Consider the following 13507-nt stretch of genomic DNA (forward strand, 5'->3'; position numbering starts at 1 on the left):
CACCGTGCCCCAGGCAGAGCAGTGCTGATCAAAGAGACCTGGTCTACAGCAATACCTGACATCCAGCTGTTCTGCAGCTGCCAGGAGCCACCACCTCTCCCCAGACCTGAAGGAAGGGCTTGTGTGCCTGAAAGCTCAACTGTTTTTTCCACTAATTGTATAATTTGGCTTAAGAAAAGCCATTACCTCCCCGTAGAAATCTTGTCTCTTTTAATAAGTTGGCACATTTCCTAATAGAAGCAGAAACTGCTTCTTAAACAGAAGTTTGACCATTATTGTTATTAAAATAGAAAAGGAAATGGAGGCTCGTTCACAACAAAGTGATATTTATTGCTCAGTTTAATTGCTTAATGTAAAGCGCATGACTGGGGATTTGAAGGGGCTGATTTGCAGTTTGGTCACCCTTTGAAACAAAGCCATGCATTGTGAAATTGCATGTTGGAACTCAAGAGCTGAAATGGCTTGGTCAGATGGGAGATGAATAGGAGTCATTAGCAAAGCCAGAAGCGAGACTGAATAATTCTGCTGGTAAAAATTTCATCCTAGCAACATGCAGTGTTGAGACCACTTTCTTTTCTGGACCCATATGCTTGAGTAGAATGGAAGATACTGGTGTGGGATGCCCCGAGGCTGGCTCAGATGAAACCTCCCCCAGCCCTGACCATGGCCATGCTCTCCTGCAGGGTTTCAGCTGGGCTGTGTCACTGGTGCCATACTTCTGTCCTTGGTTTAGCGGTTAATAAGTGTGGTACAAGGTGTTGCATTCAGGTCAAAGCATAGGTTTAATTCACAGCCCAGGCCTCACTGATTTCCAGAGGGCTATCAGGTACTGCTCCTACTCTTGTCACCCCCCCACCAGCGAGACCTCACAAACACCTCCTCAGCTGGGACTTGGCCGCTTTATAGCTTGGGCTTTGAAACACACGTACAGGTTTTACGGCCTTAACACCAATAAAGGAGAGTTCAAACAAGTCTTTTCTACCCAGCCCCTCCCCAGCGAGTGCTGAACCCAACATTTCCCATGAGTGATTCAGCAGCATTGGGGGGAGCGGGAGCTGCCCTGCTCTGAGGTCTATCAACATGCAGTAAATCCAGCATGACGGCAATATAATATTTTTTTTGGCATGCCTAGAAAGCTGCTTTTATCAGTAGCAATACCGACAGCATGACTTCAAGGGGTGGGGAGGTTTGATTGCTGGACCTGGAGAAGTGGGAATCATCTTTGTCAGCCCCAAGAACTGGAGGGGCACCCCATGTCCACATGGACAACCAGCAAAGACAACCCCACCCCCTCCAAACCAGAACCGCACTCTTCAAACCAAAAACAGTCCTGAGTCTTTTTCCTATGAATGAGAGTTCATTTTCCCTAAAGACACCGTGAATATCACCCATCCTGCTATGCTGAGGGCTCCTGGAACAGTTCCACTGCAGCCAGGCAGATGGGACTGAGGGCTTTCCAACAGTGGCATGGGCTGCCTTAAGTGGTGTCTTGTTTTTTTTTATAGTGTAACCAAGAGGCTCTGAGCTATTCCCATAGAGCCCTTAGTAATCAGCCCTGGTATGTTGAAAGGCATATTTGTCATGTCTCAGCCAGTCTCTTGGAGAAAGAGTCACAGGTCAGGTTAGTTACCTAATTTATATGTCAGGGGCTGCAGGAATGAATCAACAGCATTTTTTGTATTTTTCCAGACAGTAGCTTGATATTCCCGGCATGTTGAACCCTGGGAGTTCCCTTGCTTTTGTGATCACTTGCAATCCCTCCTTATTTGGCTGATGTTACAGCAATTCAAGCAGAAAAATGTGCTACCAGCACAGAGAGCCAATGTCTCCCTTGTAGATGACTTGCTCAATAGCAGCCCTCTTGCATGCAGCCCGCTACACATCCTCATCCATGCACACCTTGATGTGAGCTAACCTCTCCAGTGGCAGGTCTCAGGTGCCAGTTTGGGGGATTGTCCCAAAGGCCAGGCAGCAGCACCTTGTCCCCATGCAGAAAGAGATGGCACAGTCCTTCTTGATAACCCCCATTATGGAGTGGGCATTGCTGCGGGGGCACAAACAGTGGTGTGTGACTGTGTGAGCACTTTCTGCTGTTGCACACACAAATATGCACTCACCATGTGTGTGCAATTCCTTCAGTGCAAATGCAATTTGTGTGCAGGCAAAAGGTGAGCAAATTTTACCAGTGGAAAATGTAACTTTCCAGACCTGGACCATCCTGACCATCTTCATCCCAATAGAGCTCTCAGGAGATGGTTGAAATGAAAGCAGAGCGCCAGGGTGTGCCATCCCCAGTGCCATGGTGAGAGGCTGCACAGCCCTGCTGCATCGGGTAGGATCAATCATCATCTTGCTAGGACTGAACACAATCCCATCCAAGAGATTTCAGGCAGATCTTTTCCAGCATGTGAATTTGTGTTTATTTCTGCCTGGTCATATGTGTTTGGGGAATAGATAGGAAACCATTCCTGATGGAAGCAAAGTCTGAAACAAAAAGCTGTGCCATTCCCTAAACTCTGCAGGATCCATTTACAAGCAACATGATGCACCAGGGGAGGTTTAGATTGGATATTTGGAAATTCTTTTTTCACAGAGAGGGTCTTCAGGCATCGGAACAGGCTGCCCATGGCAGTGGTTGAGTCACCATCCCTGGAGGTGTTTAAAAGATGCAGAGATGAGGTTCTTAGGGCCATGGTTTAGTTTTAGGTTTAAGAGTTGGACTCAATGATCTCAAGTATCTCTTCCAACCAAAATGACTGTGTTGCAGGGTGAAGCAGGTGCAGGAGGAGCCCTGCTGAAGGGGGCCCTTGCTACAGGGTGCAAAGCAGAGAGCAAATGCCTCCATGCTCCCAAGGTTTAAAAAATGTTTGCCTGGGCTCAAGGCACAAGGGCAACTGAGGATTTAGGTCCTGTCTCTGTGTCTGGGGTGGTGCACGGGGAAGGTTTAACCTTGGGTGCGAGGAGGGGAGCAGGGCTGCGGCTACCTCTGAGCACAAACCACTGTGACCCTCCAACAGAAAACACAAAGAAGCAACAAAGTGGAAGATGTTTTACAAAGCACCCATTTCCTCCAGGCTAGCAAGGGGATAAAACATGCGGCAAGGAGTGACTGTACCCCTGTGGGCTGTGGGAAACATGGTCAGGTGGGGAGGAAAGAAGTAAATCCCAAGAGGCACAGCTTGCCATGATGGGGAAAGGCAGAGGAGCAAATTATTAGTTTGGTGTGGGTTTTTTGTTTGATTGCTGGGTTTTTTTTTTTGGTGTGTTTTTTTTTTCCCCAAGATGAAAGACTGGGCCATTAGCTGCCTGTGGAAAATACTTCCCAACTCCTTTTCTGCAGAAGGGCTCTCCCAGCACCCCGGGCGTCCCAGGCGGTGGCAGGGAAACGCCCTGTGGCCCGGGCTGGAGAGGTTTGAACTTGAACTCTTTTATTTAGATTTGACTTTTCTCTTGCTCTTGGACTTAGCCCAAACCTCAAAAGTAAGTCATAGCCAAATATTTTTGAGGTTGGTAATGAGATACCAAAGCCTTACTTAAATAAGAGCCATGTCCCAAATTCCCCTCCAGTGTGCAGGGCTGGTGCTCCATGGGTGTAGCAGAGCTGGGCTCAGGGGTCATGGTGCTGCTGGCTGGTCTGTGCTCACTATCCTCCTCCCGTATCTCATGAGCATGGCTGGACATGGCCACGCCACCATAGGTGAGCCAAATGCTCTTTTAACTGTAAAACATTGGGCACTCGCCGCTCAGGGTTAATTGTGACAGATGATGTCTCTCCGCACCCTAAATTCCTGCTTGACTGCTGGAGTCTCTCACTTTCCAACAGCCTAAAAACATGGTGTGACCTGCAAAACCTCTTCCAGGCTGCAGCAGCCCATGAACCCACTCTGGTGCATTGTGATGCTGGTTTCGTGCTAGGCTTCCTTGCTTGGCATATTTTTTTGCATTGTATTGTAATGAAATAGAGGAACCCTATGAAAGTAAGGGTAAATATTTTGAGGTCTTCATGCTCTGGTGCAGAGCAATGTTAGAAAAATCCACAGCCTCGCTGGGAAAATAGTCAATGATAAATTTGATGTGTCTCTCAGCAATGGAAAGGGTTAATTGCTTTTTATCTCCCCTGATATTTATGGCTAATGCCAATCAGATCTGGAGCAATAAGGATAAAATATGACAGAAACCTCTGGCTCTTTAAAAAAGGCACATGTTTTAATTAAATTGAGAACTAGCTGGTTAATCAGCACAAAGACTAATACTCTGATTAGTGGAAAATGCCTGGTGTAAAATACACCGTGTCATCGGCTGGGCTGGAGGGAGAAGCAGGGATTGGGGACATGGCCCTGGGCTGGGGGAGTTGCAGGTGTTTTACAAAGGACACCCTGGCTCCATCTGAGGATCCCCAGGGAGGAGACACATCCTTGAGCCCCTACTGGGCACATCTGGGGCTCAAGGATGTGTCTCCTCCCTGGGGATCCTCAGATGGAGCTGTCCCCCACCCCAGTGTGTCCCTGCCCAGAGCCCATCTGTGGAAATCCTCCTCAAAGAGCATCTAACGGGGGACCAGGGAATGCTGGGGGGGACAAATGAACCCTCTCAGCTCAATTACCTTTGAGAGAGTACAAGGATGGGGGGAGAGAGGGTTACAAAATCAATTTGAAATTTATTGTGTCAAGGGGAAAGGAAAAGAAAAAAAAATAAAAATCAACCCACCACCCAAGAAATAAACTTGTAAAATTAAAAAATCGATAGAGAAATGTCCTTCTGGTTGCCCCTTCCCCCACTGTGCAAAGCGCAGGCTTTCTTCTGATTAAAGCTCAGCCTGGAGCAGTTTCGGTGGCAGGAGGCCAGAAGAAAGCTTAAGGTGCTCTGTGCAGTTTAAGGTGGAGCTGTTTACATCGCCTTCCCCAGCAGTGCCTGGTTTGACCATGCAGCAGCATCCTCTTGTTTTCACCAGTTACATCCCAGCCATGCGTCAGCTCTCATTTATACCTCCCAAGGAGCAAAATCTGGCTCTTGGTTGGCAGATGCTTACTGGCAGATGAGCCTTGGAGGGGCTTTGTTTTGCTTGCAGCCATGTCTGTCAGGTTTTCACTAAAGAAAACCCAATGAAATTAAATGCTAGGTGAAAGGGAAGGGAGTAAGTCCTGCCTTGTTGCTAGGGAGATGCAGTTGGGATGCTCCTGCTGAGCGATCCCCACACATAGGGGTTTGCTCACAAACTCAGAATTCAAGACCAAACCCTGCAGGATCTTTGTTCATGGTCTGAGAAAATGTGTCATCATGAAGGACTGGCGCCAGAAACCAGGACCAACATGGGTCAACCCATGCAGAGACTTGTGACAACCCCTGACATTGAAGCTATGACATCTGCTCGATGACTTTAAATAAGATACCTTGGCATGAGGTGATGAGTATGCCCACCTGAAATGATTTATTCCAGCCAGTGAGGGTGGGAACACTGGAGTGCCTCAGCCAAAAGCCACACGGGTTCCTCTCCAAAGATAACTCAGCTGCAATTTTGGAGGAAGGCTCAGCTGGGGCTGCCTCCCTAACCAGAGCCTGCACCCTGCAAAGAAAGCATCTTGAATTTGCTCACCTGGTATCCAAATCTCACCCCCAGCCTCCCTGATACAGGTGTTTGTAGTTCACAAATATTTACTGACACTTATTAGTGCTCCTATAACAGGGCTGGCATGATGTGATAGCATTTCACAGTCTTTATGACCTAAAGTAGGAAAGGCAGCTTGGGTGTTTCTTAACACAAACCTGTGCAGCACATGTATAATGGCTACAGCAGTAAGACTGACAAGGCACTGCCTTCCTGAGGAGCAACTTTTTTATTAGGATACTTACTGTACATTTGGTATTATGGGGCAATAAAGCTGTTAATGCCTATTCACATCTCATCGTCTGTAATGGCTCGAAGGAGAGAGCTGGAGCTGGAGCGCACTGGGGTCAGTGTTCGCACAGATTTTAGCTGGTCTTGGATCAGCCAAGCCCCCGGGACAGCCCCTCTAGGGGGAAGCTGTGGTGGGGCACGGGGTGCTTTTTGTGGTCTGGTAGGGAGCAGTAGCACAGCAAGGTTAATGCGAGTACCAGCCAGATTTAAAAAGGGCCAGTCTCAGCTTCACAATCTCCAGAATGCAAGCAAAACCCAATTTTGTTTTTCAAACCACCCACCCTGGTTAAATGTGTCACTCAGCATGTCAGTGGACTGGCAGTGTCTTCACTTTGAATCTGAGTACATGGGATTTCCTAGAATCATAGAATTACTTTTGTTGGAAAAGACCTAACCAGGTTATAAGATAGTGTGTATTGGTTTTAAATTGTGCCTACTGTAGAATGTCTTACACAGATATTTGGGGGGGGGGGAAGGGAGGGTGGGTGGGCAGTGTTTAGAAGTGCTGTGTAGAATCGGGTGAAAACCACTGAGCAGCTCTCAAACAGCCCCAAGATCCCTCTGAATGGAGCCGTAATAGAGAATGGAGACCTGCCAAGCTCAGAATTTATAAATCATGAAGCAAGCCCCCCATTGCCATCTCTAAATGACAATTGTTTTAGAAAGAAATAAGACATATTGGTTCTTTTAATTTGCCTTTTGGAGTCTGTGCCTTTAGGCATATTTTCCAGCTTTTCTAAAACACATGGACTAGAAACTTCCTTTCATTTTGTAGTGAAAGCTGAGAGTCTCACTTAATTACTTGTATCCAAAAGCCACAGCTTTATGAACAATTCCAAATATCAGAAGATTGGTAATAAAATCACAGGGGCTGGCAATGCTGAGGCTCCAGTTCAATGCAGGATATTCATTTTATAAGCGTTCAAGAAGAGTACGCACCACAAGGACGCTGGTCTGCTATAGGAGTAACAAATATAATGAGTTTGGGTGAACTGATGCAGATAGAAACTTAAAGTCTATGTTCCTTGGCCAGGGTATTCATGTTGCTGCTTTATTCCCACTGCCTTTTGGATAGACAGTGCCTGTGTTGCCAGTAACGCACACAGGGATTTAACTGGGTACAAGGCAACGGTGGCTGATGTTGTGTGAGGGTTTTGGCAAGAGTAGTGCATAGTACCTGGCGAGAGCGAGTGGGAAGCAGGGAGGTGCCAAGGGGAGTTTGGGGTTTAGTAAAGAAATGCTGAGGCTCAGCCAGCCTGTCAGAGAAGCAGCCCGCTGAAATTATGTGATATTTGAGACCTTTTTCTTGTTCGGGTCCCAACTTGCATCTCTATCAAAGCAGCTTTGTTGACCTGGGCTGGTCTCCAGGCATTGCGTTTAACACCACAGCCCTGACCACAAGAAACATTTCAGGATGCAGCATCCTGTTATGCCTTGGAGTTTCTCCTTGGATTTTCAGTGCCCTCCATAGCAGTGTGGTTTTTGCTGGGTTTGCATTAGTGGCTGTGTCCCCCCAGCCAGGCTCAGTGTCCTCACCACCCACCTTAGTGGCCCCCAAAAGGGTGCACAGAGAGGACAAGATACTGTGGGCAGTACCCTCTGCCACCACATCTCCCCAGAGGGACCCCCCCACTGCCCTTGGTGGGGACAAGGACATCCTCACAGGAGTTGCATGGGTGAAGTGAAGCATCTTCTTTCAACTCAAATGGATTGTGGGGACCAAATCCTCCTTGTCCCCCTCCCCCATGCCTGAGCATCCTCAGCCACAGGCCACCGCCTGCGTGGGCACCACAAGGGTTATCTTTGCCTTTGCAGAGAACATCTCATGTTGCTATTCGTGGAAGTGATGAGATAATGGTCTGAAATCTCGGTTCCTCTAATATAATTGAAAATGGAGATAAACTGTAACTCTAAAAAGGAAGTCTAAATTAGGTTGCAGAAGAGAAAAGGATATTTGACAGCAGGAGCGGGCTCTGGAAATGCAGTCATTGTTTCTACTTATGGGTTTTGAAATGTAAATAATTTAACACCCAGCTAAGCAGAGGAAAATCTGCTATTTTTGGTTTATTCTGAACAAAGACAGCTGTGTATTCTAAAATATACAGTTCAGCATTTAAAAAAGAAAAATACAGAAATAATGCTGGGAAGAATGTCTTTAGGTATTTAAGACTCAGCACCAGGGTCTAGGTTGGCTGTGCCTTGTGTTACACTGGTACCTTCGCAGCGACCTGCAGTCTTACTAAGTCATCAGAATAAACAAATAAATAAATTATTTGGACAGACTAATTCTAGGGATTCATTAAAAATTTCAGCTGAAGGATGAAAGCACAGAGAGAGGTTGCAAAGGCAGCATTTAGGTCTTTAAATAGACAGTGCGAGGGCTTGCGTGCTCAGGCCGACTCCTGGGTAGGTGTTAGATTCGGAGTTGGAGACGGAACCTGCTCTCATTAGTGAGATTCCCATGGCAGCAGCTGCCGCGAGGTACCAGTTATATTCAATCCAAAGCAGCATGGAGAACCGGATTGCGATTCAAATTCGGGTTCCCATTACAATAACAAGAGCTATTGCAGACACACAGGCATGTCTCTGGGAGTTGAGGATGAAGCCTCTTCCTTCAGAGACCTTAACTGAGTTATTGTGCTTTTGGTAATTAGCACAGTCAGGGCTGATTTGTTTTTATGCTCTCTCAGCCCTCATAAATAGACTTTTTTTTTTTAATAACTTGCATGGAGAAAGGGTTAAATACCTCCTAGCTGTATAGAACCTCCTGTAAATGTCACTGCCTTCCCAGCCATGTTCCCTGTCTGCTGATAGACCCAGCAATGGTTTTATGAGATTTTGATGGGGTTCACTCCTGTTTTTTTTTACTGACTGAAACCAGATGTGATGATGAAACCCCATCCACTGTAATAACAAGGGTAACTGCAGTGTGAAGAGCAACTCCTGCTCGCTTTTTAGTGTTCATGGGATCTCACACAAAAGCAGGAATATCGTACTGAAGCTACTGAGACGGGAAATCTTTGCAGCTCAGAGTTGTACCACCAGGTCCCTCCTCCTGCTCCAGACTCTGCAGAGAGAATACAGGGGTCAGGAAGTAATTTTTCCCCAGCACAAGAGCTGAGTTGCCCACTCCAAGCAGAGGCTGCAGCTTTATGGGCTGATGCACATCCAGTCACTTGCATTCTGCAAATGAGGGCACGTCTGTCCCAGAGCTGCTGCTCTTCCCATCCCCAGCTGGTGGTTGTGGTGTGATCCAGGCTCTCGAACCATAGCAGGGAGACCACAAGAAGACATTACAAGCCTGGCTGGTGAGGGGAACCCTGCGCCGGTGCCCGCTCTGGCAGCGTGGATGTGTGTCTCAGCCAGCCAGGCACATCTGGGATGTGCGACATCTCTTCTGCCATGAGTGGAAAGTTAGATAATCACCTTTAGAAATGTATATCTCAGGCGACCAAGGTTTCCTACACCATGCAGAAACTCTCCTTGCCATTGCCAGGCTGCCTGGCTGTAAACACATTACCGAGCTGGAAGGCAAAACATGTCGGTGCCGAGACTTCTTGGAAAACCTGGCCCTGGGTGTGGGGAGCACCTGGAAATCCTCCTCCCAGCTCTTATGTTAATCTGGCCCCATGGGCCTGCTGAAGCTCATTGAAATTCAGGAGGAGTCTTCCCGTTGAGTTCAGCCAGCTTTGAATAAGGTCGTTTTTCTCTTCAGTGTTTCTTTTGGTGTTCTTTTTTTTTTTTTTTTGTTTAAACCTATGCTCACTCTGGGGGAAAATGTATTTAAGCACAGAAGTGCTGCATTTGCAGCCGCACAGCTTTTGTCTCCCCAGCGGCGATGCAGCTCTGTGAAAGGCTCAGTTCCCACAGGGAGGTGGTTAGAGAGGTTGGCCTCCACTGCAAATATGGCCAATGCCTTTTTGCCTCGCTCCAAACCCACCCAGATGTTGTGGGTCCAGCTGGGCTGATGTGAACTAAATGTTGCTTGGATTGTGCTGGTTTTGCACATGAGGGTGAAAGAGGTGGGCTGGCATGCTTAGGATAATATTTTCTGTGGTTTGGGAGTTGATCTGGGCTCCTTTCTATGTATGCTTTTTATCTGTGTACCAAAACATTAAGTCTTATATAAAATGCTTTATCCAGGAAACTCAAAGCACATCTTGAAGAGCAATTATTCCCCATTTACAGATGGAAATGAAACTCATCCAGGGTTACACACAGCACTGATGCTGAGCTGGGACTGCAGCCCACATCCCTTAGTGCTGCTTGCTTCTCCCTCCCCAGGGCCACCATGTCCCCTTGTTACCAGTGCTATTTCGTCAACATAAATGCTGCTGAACCTCAGACCTCCTTTTAGCCTAGACCATCTCCCCTTCCATGTGATTCCTGTGGTTTTCATGAAGTCATTTTTGGTTTTGGTGACAGCAAACAAAGATTTGGCTGTTCTTAGCCAAGACTGTAGGCAAGGGAGCCGTGAAAGGCTCCAGTATTCGATCCCCAACAGTCATGCTCCAAAACCTCTCATTTTGGGGAGAAAAGTCCTGGTTTCCCTGACTTCCCTGAGGTTTGTGGTGTAAGGGTGGAAGGTCCATAGAGGAGCCATGAAGCAAAAAACCTTCACGGCTCCTCCCCAGCCAGCTGTCCCCTCTCAGCAGCTTTATCAACCTTGTCTGCTTTGCCCTGGGAGCTGTTTAGACTAGACAAGCAAGCTTTGAGTGTCTGCTGATTTTTTTATTTCCCCTCCCCCTTTCCTGCTGAGTATCTCTCCATCTCCCATCCCTCCTCAGCTGCGATGCTGCCGCTCCCCCCTGCAAACACAAAGGCGAGTGATTCAGCGCAGGGAACACTGAGTGCTCCAGATATGAAGCAGATGGGATTGATGAGTCTGGTACAAATTGTCTTTTTTTTTAATTCATTGAAACTCTCTTAACACACCACACCCTCCCCCCACTGTGCCCCAAAGACTGCTCTCCATATACTACATTAGCAGGGCTGAAAATGAAGCTGCTCTTTCACAGTCCAGGGTTTTGTAGTACCAGTCATAGGTGTGACTTTGGCCCACGTTATTCATAAAGATGCTGAATATTACAAATAGTTTCCTGTGAATATTTGCTTGCATGCTGGAATTAATTCATTGGGTGAGTTTCACTCCTTTCTTAGTGTTTCACCTTTCTTTGAATGTTCATAGAGTGCATCGTACTGGAATTAATGTCTGTAGAAATTGACTTTTGCAAGAGGGTGAAAATCAATAGAAAATTTCAGTTTCTCTTTTCAAGCTGAATCAGATGAACATTTGAGTCAAAGTAACAGAACGTGTCATGATGAGAAATGGTCAATCAAATTTATCCAAAATCCATGCTTTGACATTTTCTGTCCTAGTGAACTGATCAGATTTTGCTAAATCCTATTTCCTATGACTATGAATCATGACACATAAGTTTTCGTTTTTGGTTACTTCTGTATTTAATGGATGTGTATAGGGTCCTACAGGGCCTTTGGGGATGTTAGCAGCCAGATGCATTTGTTCCCCTTTTTCCTGCAGGATAAACTCCTTATTTTTCCTGTTTTGGGTTATACTCATTCACAAGACTTGCATAATACAACATGGCCTGTAGGCTTTCTTTGGCTTATGCAAGATTTGCTCAGGGTAAAATTTCAGATTTTGCAGTTATATTTTCGCTAGATAAATGTATTTTGATAGAAAATTCACAAACTACTTTTGTTGTGATGTTTGCAGAAACACAAGTTAGTGTTCGGGGAATGTACTTTTTAAGCCTATACTGCTATTTATTAATTTTAGCCATACTTGGACACCTGAGCCAGGAGATAAAGCCCATATCATGCGATCAATGACAACTAACCGTCTAGCTCAGAAAAGCAATACTGAAAATTCAGAATAAATCACAATGAGCATAATGAGTTAAAAACATTTCAAATAATGGCCAACTCTGGCAAAGTAACAACCTGCTCACAGAGACTCCACAAGGAGAAAAAAATCTAAATTCATTGGATAAATTATTTGTTGCAAATTATTTCTTCAGCTCTAATTAGTAATCTTCATTTTACACAGTAGGCCTCTAATGACCTGCTTGACAACTATGATGTCTGATAGACAGTGGGGATTTGCATGAAAATGAGTTTTTTCTCCCATCCTGGCTGTAAAGCATCAACAGCAAGGATGCTCGCTTTTACCATGCAAAAGGGGAATAACCAGGCACCCAAGCTCTGGTTGAAAGGAGATAATTCAGCTGTATTTTGGGAAATACGGAAAAAAAAGGCACTAATTCAAATAAAAAATAACAGCACCTGACACACAAACAAGCCTAATCAGATACGGTTGCTAAGTGGAGTCATGTGAATAGCAGATGATGGAGCAAAAGCAGAAGACACAGCTCTCAGTGAAAACATGGTGACCCAGCTCTAATAGGTATTGCAGTGTTGTTTTCTGTGACTGAACAATCTTTTGCCTTTTTATAGCATGGGTTTTTAAATGTTGGACCTGTTTCAAGTGCATTATCATCTCCTGTCTGCTGATAATTGACAGGGTTTGAATCTTCCTCTGCTTGTGTATCCCAAATCCAGATAGATTGAAGCAGAAGATAATGCTCTTGCCAGTCACGAGCAGCTCAAATAAGGCTAAAAAAGAGCAAGAGAAAATCAGGAAAAGGTATCAAGCCTGATGTCCCTCCTGCAGCTCTAGGGGTTTCTTTCACTGGGATTTGCAGTATTTTTTGGTGATTTCAGCAATGTTATTCCCAGCCTAGTTCAGCACATCTTGTGCTTTGACAGCACGCTGCACCTGGAAATTATTACTTGATAAAACCTGGCAACTTCTCTCTATTTGGAAGGGTGGTTTTTGCAAATGGGTTTATTCTTACTTGCCTTCTGGACTTCTGCTGGTGTGAGAGGAGGTGAAAGTGGATATGTATGTAAGGTGCAAGAAATACTGTAACACTGCCTGTATGTTGATGGCCAATATTCTTTGAGTCTTGATTTGGTGGTGTAAGCCAAGAAAAATTTGGAGGTTTGTATTTTGGTAAGCAGGTGCTGGGTGCACATATATAATTTCTTGTCAGATGAGCCACCTTGGGAGCCCTATCTGCTTATTTGGTGATTTGATGGCTTAAATTGCTACAGTAAATTAGTGAGCTATTGGCAAGACTGAGATCAGAATCTGACTTCAAAGGGCGTCTTACCTAATCTATTTTTTATTACTTTATTCAAAATACTATTGTCATCACATCAATTTGTGAAGTAAAAGGCAACTTTTTGTTGCTGGTCATCCCATTCACTTGATTATTTTCTTTTTTCTTTTAATAATTTGGCAAATGATTTCCAGGCAAAAGGATAAAAAATGTAATAAACCACTTTTAACCACTTCTCTGTGAATTGATCCCGCTCCTTCATGTATTGTTGATGTCTTAATTTAATCGCTTGACCAGAGGGCATAAACAATTTTGTAGGAAGTAAAAATGTTGAACAAGAAAAAAGGAGGAGAATGAGAGTGGAAATCTCTTCCCCTGTCAGGCTGCATGTTCTATATGGGAAGGAACCCCCAGAGGGTTCTGCCCTGAGCTGGGGGAGGAGGGATGAAGAGGAATCTGCCTCCAT

Source organism: Nesoenas mayeri (genome assembly GCF_963082525.1).
Source record: "Nesoenas mayeri genome assembly, chromosome: 9".
Classification (NCBI taxonomy): Eukaryota; Metazoa; Chordata; class Aves; order Columbiformes; family Columbidae; genus Nesoenas; species Nesoenas mayeri.